Consider the following 12,368-nt stretch of genomic DNA (forward strand, 5'->3'; position numbering starts at 1 on the left):
TTGTGGATGGAGCCCTTCATTCGCTTAACCAGGATTCACGTGTGTTCAATCTGTTGAAATCAGAGCACTACATTTTGGCCACCGTGCTCGATCCTAGATTTAAAACCTACGTTGGATCTCTCTTTCCGGCAGACACAAGTCTGCAGGGGTTCAAAGAACTGCTGGTGAGAAAATTGTCAAGTCAAGCTGAACGCGACCTGTCAACATCTCCTTCACATTCTCCCGCAACTGGGGGTGCGAGGAAAAGGCTACGAATTCCGAGCCCACCCGCTGGCGGTGATGCAGGGCAGTCTGGAGCGACTGCTGATGCTGACATCTGGTCCGGACTGAAGGACCTGCAACGATTACTGACATGTCGTCTACTGTCACTGCATATGATTCTCTCACCATTGAAAGAATGGTGGAGGATTATATGAGTGACCGCATCCAAGTAGGCACGTCAGACAGTCCGTACGTATACTGGCTGGGAAAAGAGGCAATTTGGAGGCCCTTGCACAAACTGGCTTTATTCTACCTAAGTTGCCCTCCCTCCAGTGTGTACTCTGAAAGAGTGTTTAGTGCCGCCGCTCACCTTGTCAGCAATCGGCGTACGAGGTTACTTCCAGAAAATGTGGAGAAGATGATGTTCATTAAAATGAATTATAATCAATTACTCCATGGAGACATTCACCAGCAGCAATTGCCTCCAGAAAGTACACAGGGATCTGAGATGGTGGATTCCAGTGGGGACGAATTAATAATCTGTGAGGAGGGGGATGTACACAGTGAAAGGGGTGATGAATCGGACGATGATGATGAGGTGGACATCTTGCCTCTGTAGAGCCAGTTTGTGCAAGGAGAGATTGCTTCTTTTTTGGTGGGGGCCCAAACCAACCAGTCATTTCAGTCACAGTCGTGTGGCAGACCCTGTCGCTGAAATGATGGGTTGGTTAAAGTGTGCATGTCCTGTTTATACAACATAAGGGTGGGTGGGTGGGAGGGCCCAAGGACAATTCCATCTTGCACCTCTTTTTTCTTTTTTTCTTCTTTGCGTCATGTGCTGTTTGGGGAGTATTTTTTGGAAGGGACATCCTGCCTGACACTGCAGTGCCACTCCTAGATGGGCCAGGTGTTTGTGTCGGCCACTAGGGTCGCTTAGCTTACTCACACAGCTACCTCATTGCGCCTCTTTTTTTCTTTGCGTCATGTGCTGTTTGGGGAGTATTTTTTGGAAGGGACATCCTGCCTGACACTGCAGTGCCACTCCTAGATGGGCCAGGTGTTTGTGTCGGCCACTAGGGTCGCTTAGCTTACTCACACAGCTAACTCATTGCGCCTCTTTTTTTCTTTACGTCATGTGCTGTTTGGGGAGTATTTTTTGGAAAGGCCATCCTGCCTGACACTGCAGTGCCACTCCTAGATGGGCCAGGTGTTTGTGTCGGCCACTTGGGTTGCTTAGCGTAGCCATACAGCGACCTCGGTGCAAATTTTCGGACTAAAAATAATATTGTGAGGTGTGAGGTGTTCAGAATAGACTGAAAATGAGTGGAAATTATGGTTATTGAGGTTAATAATACTATGGGATCAAAATGACCCCCAAATTCTATGATTTAAGCTGTTTTTTAGGGTTTTTTGAAAAAATTACCCGAATCCAAAACACACCCGAATCCGACAAAAAAAATTCGGTGAGGTTTTGCCAAAACGCGTTCGAACCCAAAACACGGCCACGGAACCGAACCCAAAACCAAAACACAAAACCCGAAAAATTTCAAGTGCACACCCCTAATTGTGAGATGGTCAAAATTGACTGGAAATTACTGGAAATTAATATTACTGAGGTTAATGCTGTAGGAACAAAAACAGACCAAAATAATATGACTTTAGCTGTCTTTTAAAAAAATACAGTTCCAAAACAAAAACATATGAGTTTGGTTTTGGCAAAATCAAAGCACGATGATGGATTATAGCCAAAACTAAAACACAGGAATCGGCGCACATCTTTAATTAGCATAAGGTAGCGTAATTGCATTAACATAAGAAGAGTACTTGGTACTACAAATTCAGTGGTTAGAGGTTCACTTGAGTCTTTGATAGAATGATTTTCAATTCAGAATAAAACTCTGCATTATAATTTTCTTTTATATGACAAATGTGATGTAATTTGTTATATAAAGTATTCTGAACATATACTGTACAAATAATTGTCCAAATTTCCAGTTTACATTCACATCATTGGGGTAAATTTACTAAAATTCGTATTTGTGCCGATTTGGAGTGAGAATCATCACGAATGACATCGAATGTGTGATTTTGCAACTTTTTGAAAATTTTACGCCTAATTTACTAAGCTGTCGTATTTGTATTTTTCTTGTTTTCCGATGTCGATGTCATTCGTGGTTTTGTAAGCTAGAATGCGGCCGATTTTGTGGTTTTGCGGCCGTGTTCTCAGGGTTTTTTTTACGACTGCGTCACATTTCTGTTACGGCAGTGTTTATCCGTTCCCGGCCGAATTTTTTTTCTAAATTTATTTTTTGTCACTCGTCCGTGATTGGTTTGATTCGTGATGGAGGAGTGTCTGTGCACAATACTATAAAAATGCCCCAAACCGTCCGAACCTCGTGGGTTTAGCTAGTGGAGAGGTGAGAGGAAGGTGTGTTAGGAGTTTGTGAGTTTTTTTGAGTTTGTGGAGGATTTGAGGAGGTTATTTTCGTTTGTTGAGTGATGTACTGTGTGTGTAAGTAGTATTGTCATACTTGTTGTGTAGTTATTTAAAAGTCTGTCTAGTTTTTTGTCATTGTTTTTTTTTTTACGTCTATTGTCATTGTTTGTGAGTGAGTGAGCGAGTGAGTGAGTGTGTGTGTGTTTGGTGTGTGGTGTGTAGTGGTAGTGGAGGAGTGTGTTTACTGTTTTTTTTTTCTCAGTGTTATTTGTTGTTTGTCCTGATTATGTCCCAGTCAGAGGTGAGTGTGGTGGAGGAGGTGAGTGAGAGGGAGGAGGTGAGTGAGGTGGAGGAGTTGAGTGAGAGGGAGGAGGTGAGTGAGGTGGAGGAGGTTAGTGAGGCGGAGGAGGTTAGTGAGGAGGAGGGGGAGGTTGCTGCTGCGGCCTCCAGTAATAGTGAGAGTGATGGTGTTGTTGCTCCGCAGCCACGCACCACTACAAAGACGGGCCGCAATGTTAAATTCAGCTACGCTGAGAATATGGCTTTGGTGCGGGAGCTGATGAGGCATCATCGGCAGTTGTTTGGCCATGATGCTGCAAAGGTGTCGTCACGCAGGAAGACTGTTATGTGGGGGATGGTTGTTGCGGCTGTTAATAGTGAGGGTGTGGTGAGGCGGACCGAGGACACGTGTCGTAAGCGTTTCTACGACATAAAGCGCCGTGTCAAGGCGAAGATGGCCAAGGAGGCTAAATCAGCCCGCCAAACCGGGGGTGGACACCCCTTCCGAGCGTCTTATCGGGATTGGGAGGAGCCTGTGCGTACTCTCATTCCGCCAGAAGTGGTTGGTGCGACTCATGTCCGGGATTCGGATCGGCCAAGGCAGGATGGTGAGTTATTTGTCTTGTTGTTTAAAATTTTAACATCTGTGCTTTGTCCTTAGTTGTCTGAAATGTCTTCTAGCTAATTGTGATTGTAAGTTGGTTCATTCTTCTAATGTGTTGGTGATGTAGTGCAGGCCTGGCCAACCTGTGGCTCTCCAGCTGTTGTAAAACTACAAGTCCCATCATGCCTTGCCACAGTTTTGCTATTAGGGAATGCTAAAACTGTGGCAGGGCATGCTGGGATGTGTAGTTTCACTACATCTGGAGAGCCACAGGTTGCCCAGGCATGATGTAGTGTTAATATCAATTATGTATGTTTTTATCCTTTGTATAGTATTTTTTTGTGGTTGCCTTGTCCTTTTTCTGGTGTTTTATGTCAAAAGTAAATGTTTGTAGGTGTATTTTAAAGAAGTGTGATGAATATGTTTTATGCAAAGTATTTTTTTTTTTACAATTTCATAGGATTTATATTTATTGTGTGTTGTTCTGGGTTGTCCTTTGTGTGCTTGATGTGATTTTTCATGCATATTTGGTTTTGATGTTTACAATTTTTGCAGATATTTGTGGCTAGTGTTTTCTTGTTAGCATCAAAAATTGGTACCTTAGCGTGCAATATTGTGGTTGTGTCAAGCTACGACGTTTGGGTTTTAAGTAGTATAATATTGTGCATTATGCGCCTTTGTGTATGGATTATTTGGTGAAATTGTTTCTTATTTAAAGTATACACACCCAATGAAGTCAGGCAGAAAAGCATAAGCATCGTTTAGTTTACTTCTCATCAGGTTCCACATATGTTTACATCACAATAAGGAATTTGCATAAACATATCAACAAAATAGTATGTTCATAAGGACATTCTTCATATTTCTACAGTACGAAAGAGAAGCAGCACAGCCAGGCCACATCCAACACTGCCAAGAGATGCAGATGGTGGCAATGCAGGTAAGATTTTACTGTAAACACATATTCTGCAAACACATGAAATACAAAATGTTAATGTTTATCTTATCACGTAGGTTCTAAACATCCTAGTGATATTTGGTGGACCCCCTTCTTTAAAAGTAAAGCATTCATAACCTTGAACCAGAAATAACGACACGGAGACTTGAATTTTGGCAGAAAATTGCTAGCTATTTATTTGTCCCTATCCATTAGCAAACCTGTAATAGAGAATTAATTAATATGCCGATCCAGCCGGCATATGGTGGCGGCCCAAAAGAACGGCTCAATTAACCTAAATTAACCTTAAATAACTAACCATCTAAATTTCCTAAAACTTATCACAAACCGGTAATAGGTGACAACTCAACCCCCACAGTGACTACCCACCGCTCCTGGGTGCCCTGCCGCTGCCTTCCTGGACGGGTGGTCAAGCGGCCATAAGTCGATGGAGGTGAGTGCACCTAAACCACACCAAACTGTAAAACACTACAGTTTTCCATACAAATACAAAACTGCCATTCTTTTCCGCCAATAAATAGCCAACGATAAACCAGCCAACAACTTAACGCCAAAGCACCACGTGCCAGAATTTCTGACCACCAGGGCGGGAGGGTGGGAAAGCAAATCACCACCAAGAGAACTAAGATGGCCTCACCTTCCCTATATATATCAAACCCTCCCCTTAAAAAGGCTGTACTTTCCTAACAGCTAGGTCCACCCCTCACCAGATGTTTAACTCTTTCCTTTCCTATGCAGTCAATTCTCTCTCCTAAACATCCTAGTGATATTTGGTGGACCCCCTTCTTTAAAAGTAAAGCATTCATAACCTTGAACCAGAAATAACGACACGGAGACTTGAATTTTGGCAGAAAATTGCTAGCTATTTATTTGTCCCTATCCATTAGCAAACCTGTAATAGAGAATTAATTAATATGCCGATCCAGCCGGCATATGGTGGTGGCCCAAAAGAACGGCTCAATTAACCTAAATTAACCTTAAATAACTAACCATCTAAATTTCCTAAAACTTATCACAAACCGGTAATAGGTGACAACTCAACCCCCACAGTGACTACCCACCGCTCCTGGGTGCCCTGCCGCTGCCTTCCCGGACGGGTGGTCAAGCGGCCATAAGTCAATGGAGGTGAGTGCACCTAAACCACACCAAACTGTAAAACACTACAGTTTTCCATACAAATACAAAACTGCCGTTCTTTTCCGCCAACAGCGAAAGACTCATCCCCAAAGCCTTTCGCACCGCCACCATAAACCTACCCTAACTCCTGCAAAACGAAACCTAGATCCTCCAGAAAAAACATCATCCCCTCATTGGATAGATGTACTCCATCAGGCCGGAAAAGGTGGCTGTCTCTGAACCGACTCCTCGGGTGGCGAACCACCCTCCCTCCGTGGGACAGCACCCACTTTGCCACCGCCCCGTTCACCTTTTTCCGGGCCTCGTCAATCTGGCGCCCATCCGCCACACCCCTCCAACACAACCTTGGCACCATCATTGAAAAAACCAACATACAATTGGTCCATACTGCGGCCACACTTGCCAGATCCTGTATCATGGCCCACCGCAGATCCAAGGATGTCCTCTTCCCCAGGTCGTTGCCACCTAGATGGACAACCAAGACCCTAGGAACTCCATGCTTGCTGGCCTGACTAACTAACCTACTCCTCAGCTCGCTCCACATCATCCCTCGCCAGCCAAGCCATCTGACACCCTGCGCTCCAAGCAACGCCTGAGCCCCTTCCGAGGCCACAAACCTGGCTGCCCAGTAAATGTAAGAGTGGCCAACCACCCAAATAGCCAAATTGTCTTCAAACCAACCTGAAGGGGAAAGGAGGGGTAAAATTGATTACTAAAAGGCTTATTAATTGCTTTCACTGAAGGATCTGCCAAAAGAAAAACTTTAGTTCTCGCTATTGCAGCAGTCACGGCCTAGCCGATCTGCACCATGCTTCATTGCCAATTTAAAGCGCAAATAGACACACAAAGGGGGAAGTTCAAATAAAAACAAACGAAATTAAGCAGGGGGGGGGGGTATAAAATGGGAAACACATGTAATAACTCAGCTGGAGGTGAAAGCGTAAAGACCTGCTGAGGGACTCTGATTAGAACAGATTAGCCGAATTGTAGATTAGAATTCAGTCCGTCAAGTCAGGCAAAAAATCGCAAAATAACTCCAGACCCCTGCTGCCGACTCATGCCAGCAACGGCGAGTAGCTAATCCCTGAGTAGGATAACAAAAGGGGGAAACACCAACAGACGCACAACACCATAACTCACAGAACTGGAACAACATAATACATTGCAAATCAAACAAGGCACTAAGCGCAATCCGACCTCTCATGCAACGGGGCGAATATATCGTCTGTAACTTGACGACTTCCATCGCCCCACCGCCTGGATTTCAGTTCTGGAGAAACCCGCCGCAGCAGCCGACGTCGCCGCGCCTATTCGAAAGGAATGGGTACCGAACGCAGCGGGTGGGAGGCCCAAGCCCGCCAAACAACGACTCAGCATCCAACGGAACTGGTATTTCGTCACTGGCAGCCCGTCATAATGCAATAGCCATGACCCCTCCCTAACGGGTCGCACCACCTCATATTGCATTGCCAGACCTACTGGGCAAACGCTCTCCTCTTGCGCTGGAACCATAGTGACCCAGCGCCCTCTCCCCACTTGGTCTGTCTTAGAGCGCCGCAATCTGTACAGCAAGGACCTCTCACCCACTACAAACGTCTCCGACCAGCATGCGCGAATCTGCTCTCTTAGAAGGTGCTACCAACTCCGAAACCCTAAAGGCCCCGTGGTAAGCCATTGAGAACGCCAAACTGAACAAAAGCGCCTCAAACCTGGACGACGCGACTCGCCCCACCGCCGCGATGACGGCCGGCCACAAAGCCGCATCGATGGGCCGCCTCCTATCTGGTGGCGTCGGCGCTACCCGCGCCCACCCTTTCATTGCCTTCCGCAGAACCTCGCTTTTTGTCACATCAGGGACGCCTCGCAGCTTGCAGAAAATTGAGACCCCAGACATGTACCGTGATACCACCGCTCGGGACCTACCGGAAACGTAAAGCTGCCAAATAAAAGAAAGCATCAGCCGATGCCTGCTCTTACCTTGTTGCTGACGACCTTGGACAAACTCCTCCCACTCGCTCCAAGCTTGTCCGTAAGCCCTGAGCGTGGCTGGCGCGACTGACCGCAACGCTAGACCCTCCAGTCCGGCCCGATCACCTGCCAAACATAACCGGGACAGTGAAAACCTTGCTCCTCGGCCTCGGGTGCCAAAACCCAAAACCTCTCCCACTGTCCACGCGACAAAGCGTCGGCAATTCCGTTCTACAAACCGGGCACGTGTTGTGCCGGAACCATAGGTTCCTACGCAAGCACGTCAAAAGCAATTGCCCAAGCACCCGCAGAACCACCAGCGATTTTGCCCTCTGGTTATTAATCGCATGCACCACGCCCAGATTATCGCATCTAAACAATATGCTGCGATTAGCCAACCGATCGCCCCAGACCTCCAACGCTACCATAATGGGAAAAAGCTCCAGAAGCACCAGATCTTTTGTTCGACCCTCGCTATGCCAGTTTGCCGGCCAGGATGCCGCGCACCAAGATCCCTCCAAAAAGCAACCGAATCCAGAGGCACCTGCAGCGTCAGTGAACAGCTGCAACCGCTCGCTGTCCACCGTTGGCGCTTGCCATATGCTCACTCCGTTGAAATCCTCCAGGAACGAGGCCCAAACGGCCAAATCCCTTTTTTAATTCGGAGGACAAACGCACGAAATGATGAGGCCTGGCACACCCCGCCGTCGCCCTCTCAAGCTTCCGGCAGAAAACCCTGCCCATCGGTATTACCCGACAAGCAAAGTTCAGCATGCCCAGCAAGGACTGCGCCTGCCGCAGCGTAACTTTACGCGAGCCGTTGAACCGGCAAATGGTTTCGCGGAGCTTCGAGACCTTGTCCCGGGGCAGGCGACACTCTCCTGCCACCGTGTGAATTTCAATCCCCAAAATTGACAGGCAGGAGGCCGGACCCTCCGTTTTGTCCACGGCTGCGGGAACACCGAAGTGGTAAAAAAGAGCCCGGATGCTAAACAGCAAGTCGCCGCACCTTGCATCATTAGCCGGACCCACACACAGGAAATCATCGAGGTAATGGGCAATCCCGTGACCGCCTGACGAAGACTCCACGCACCAATGAAGAAACGTGCTAAAGCGCTCGAAAAATGAGCATGAAACGGAACATCCCATCGGCAAACATTTGTCGATGAAATACCCCGCCCCAATCCGGAAGCCCATAAAACGGAATGAGTCCGGATGACTACCCACCGGGATGTAACGGCAGCAACCGAAAAGCGGACTCAACATCAATCTTAGCCAAGAGGGCCCTAGACCCATAACTGCGGACCATCTCCAACGCATCGTCAAACGACTGATACACCACCGAGCAATGACCCGGCGGTATTGCGTCATTGACCGACGCCCCCGACGGGTAAGATAGATGCTGAATGAGCCGGAAAGCGCCTGGAGTCGTCTTGAGAACCACCCCCACTGAAGAGATGACCAAGTCATCCACCGGGGGCGATATAGACGGTCCCTCCATCCTGCCCAACCCGCCCTACTTATCCACTTTCTCCCGCAGCACTAACGGCAAGGTTCGGCGGACTGAAGGTTCCGCTGGGCCCGCACGGACACCTCGCTCGCAACAGGCAAGCGAAACCCAAACTGAAAACCGGAAAACAAAAATTTTGCATCCTCCCTATTCGGATACCAGTCCAACCACCGGCCCATAGTCCCCAATTTAATTGGTGTTGGAGCTCTGCGGAGCGCTCCCGCCCGCTGCCTGTCTGGGGTAAGTCTGCTTACCCCGGGCCCCTTGTCGACTGCCCTTTGAAGCAGAAGGAGGCCGGGTGGGAACCGCCACATTGCAGGCATGAGTGTCGAAAACGACACTGCATGCCGTAGGAACATGCCGCGTTGTTAAACGCGAAGCACTTTCCCTTTGCGGCGGCCTGTCCCCCTGTACGAACGGCCGACCTACCTGGCTTGGCCGATCCGCCGCCCGCGCCGGGACCTTGGGCGGACGACCCCGCACGGAGCCCGTCCGCCCCTAGAAGCTCGAGTGACCTTGAGCCAGACTTCTACGTCCTTGAACCCAAAGTCCATAACCTGTAACCCATCTTGCTTCTCCCGAAACTCTTTGACGTACCGACGCCTTTCAGTACCCGACGATGTGCGTTGCATATCATGTACGAGATGCAGGTACCGAAAGATATTCATGTGCTCGTACGGCCAACCTTCCAGGTAACAAGCCGCGAAGACCCAAAACCGGCCAGCCAATTGCCGAAGATGCGTAAGGCCTCGGCCCCGATGCCCTTCTTTGCTGCCGCCGACTTAAAGTCTTTCTTCGTGTCTTTCGTCAAGACGACTACATCAACGTAGTCACCCCTGCGAATCTTCCTACGGCAGCTGTCCCTCAGCCCCCGCATTACGGCAGTATACTCGCAGCGGACTACCCCGGGCAGATCACGTCGCTTCTTGGCCCTGCGAGCATCCCCGCTACGCCGTCTACCGCCGCTCCTGCCACCCCGCCGCCCGCTTGGCGTATTTTGTCGCCCGTGTTTTCGCCCTAGTCATGCTACTGGCTCCGGATGCTTGCGATGACATAGAAGGAGAGGAAGAAAAGGAAGAGCTGCGGGAACTTGAGCGCGTGCAAGAGCCCGACCCCCACCGCTCCACCTCACCTGAGGCCGTCGACTGTTCGGACCCGGATTCCTCAGGCGTTGGCCAAAACGACATCCTCATTCTCCTACCCCGTCCTCTCCACGTCTTCACGCTCACCTGCAGGAGAAAAAGGAGCAGAGGACCCAGACAGCAGTCGCAGCGCGCCTAGCACCCCGGGGGGCAGGCTTCTCCGATAAATGCTCCCGCTCACCCTGTCCGGGCTGCTGATGGAGCTGCGACGCGCCACTCCAGCTCCCGGCAGGCGCGCGCAACCCACTGGGCTGCCGACATTGTCCGCGCACCTGAACCACCAGCCGCCGTGCCGGAACCGTCGGCCAGCTCCGGAGCCGCGGCCTGCGGCCCCAGCGCCGCCGCCAGCGTTCCGGGAGTGTAAGGGCCACCCCTCGACGCGGCGTCATCCCCCGTGGTTTGCCGGGCCGGCGTTGGCGTGCGCCGATCCGCCCGGCGTCCTAAAACTTGCCAAACGGGGCCCTGCTGTCCGGCGCACAGGTCGGCCCGTTGGGGAACCACCAGCGCCGCTGATATCTTGCGGCTCGGATTCCCACCAATCACCTCCTCGCACACGGTCCCCGGGACCCTCTCCGCCATGCCTCTCCTCCTACCTGCGGGCACCACCTCCCCGCTGGCCGGAGCTACCTCCGCCAACTGGGGGGGGCCCGCATCGGGAGAGGCCGCTTGCTTGTGCTTCCCTATCACCTGGTTGATCTCTGCCCCTCTCCCCCCCCCCCCCGCGCCGGGTTCCGGCTGTAGGGGAGAGAGCTGGGGAGACCAGGAGGCCTGCGGCGCCGCTGCGCGCACATGTGCGCGAGCGACGCCGCCGGAGGCGAGCGTGGGCACGCGCGCACGCCGTGCGCGCGTCCCACTGCTTCCGGCCCACGAACTCCCGGCCGAGATCTAAGCTCCACCGCCGAGCGAGACCCCGCGACAGGCCTCGCTCGGCACTGACCAGTCTCCCGCTCGGCTCCCTCCCCCCGCCCGGCACCTCTACCATGCCTCGGCAAGGGGGAAGAAGTCGGAGCCGAGTGCGGCTCCACGGACGAATGCCTGGCACGGCGCGCCTGCGCGCGCCCGCGGGCACCCTACACTGCAATCCCTCAGCAGCGCCCGGAGGTGAGGGCTGATGTCCTACTCCCTCCGGGCAGCCAGACAGGCCTCCTGGCCCACTTCGCCGCCCGCGCCCGGCAGGCAAAACTGCCCTGGCAGCACTATGTGCAGCTCACTTCAGCGGTCAGGCCTACGGGGACCTGCTAATGGTTCGGAGCAGCGCTTCTCTCCAGCATGGGTGACACTATGAGGGGATCACTGGCAAAGCCCACCATAAATCCCTTCCCATGCCCGGGCAAGCATCAGTGGCTGCAGCTGGGATCAAAACCGGGCTCCGCAGCACTGAGCTGCTCCATAGTCAGAGCCTCTAACCACTGAGCCACCGCCTGCCTCTCGCACGAACACCCAAGCGGCAAGGCCGCCTTTAAAATACACACTGGTGAAGGAGCAGAGGAGGGATGCGGGGGAGAGAGTTTTAAGAAAATTCCATGAGCTCCAGGGAAAGCACAATAAAAGTTGGGAATGTCCTGCCATGCAGCACTCACCCACTCACAAGCAAATCACCACCAAGAGAACTAAGATGGCCTCACCTTCCCTATATATATCAAACCCTCCCCTTAAAAAGGCTGTACTTTCTTAACAGCTAGGTCCACCCCTCACCAGATGTTTAACTCTTTCCTTTCCTATGCAGTCAATTCTCTCTCCTTCTTCTGCAAACCCCCCTCCACTAAGGCGCCCATCACAGGGCTCGGTAACTGTGGCTAGGAGGCCAACCAAGAGACGCCGTCTTGAGGCTGTATCTCCAGCACCAGCATCACCACCCCAACGGCGCATCTCCGCAGTGTCGGCCCTGCCACCACTAGCTCTTTGGGCCAGCCCACAAAGTGAGGATCCACAATCCCCTCAGTTGTCTGGTGAGTAAACATAACAATTACCTGTAAATAAGTAAAAAAACAGTGGGGTAGATTTATTAACCTGGAGAAGGCATAAGGAAGTGAAAAAGCAGTGATATGTGCAAGGTGATAAAGGCAGCAGCACAAAATAAACACAACTGTTAATTTACATATTGGAGCTGTTTGCCTTGTGCCTTTATCACC

At 51.0% G+C, this 12,368-nt stretch overlaps 1 non-coding gene across 1 annotated transcript; it reads right to left on the minus strand.

Annotated features, from left to right (window-relative positions):
* Positions 1-11,432: 11,432 nt before the first annotated feature.
* Positions 11,433-11,562, minus strand: LOC135054277 (small nucleolar RNA SNORA42/SNORA80 family). Its single transcript, XR_010243475.1, has one exon. It is a non-coding gene; the product is annotated as a small nucleolar RNA SNORA42/SNORA80 family (small nucleolar RNA).
* Positions 11,563-12,368: the final 806 nt, after the last annotated feature.

The sequence above is a fragment of the Pseudophryne corroboree genome, chromosome 2 (assembly GCF_028390025.1).
Source record: "Pseudophryne corroboree isolate aPseCor3 chromosome 2, aPseCor3.hap2, whole genome shotgun sequence".
Lineage (NCBI taxonomy): Eukaryota > Metazoa > Chordata > Amphibia > Anura > Myobatrachidae > Pseudophryne > Pseudophryne corroboree.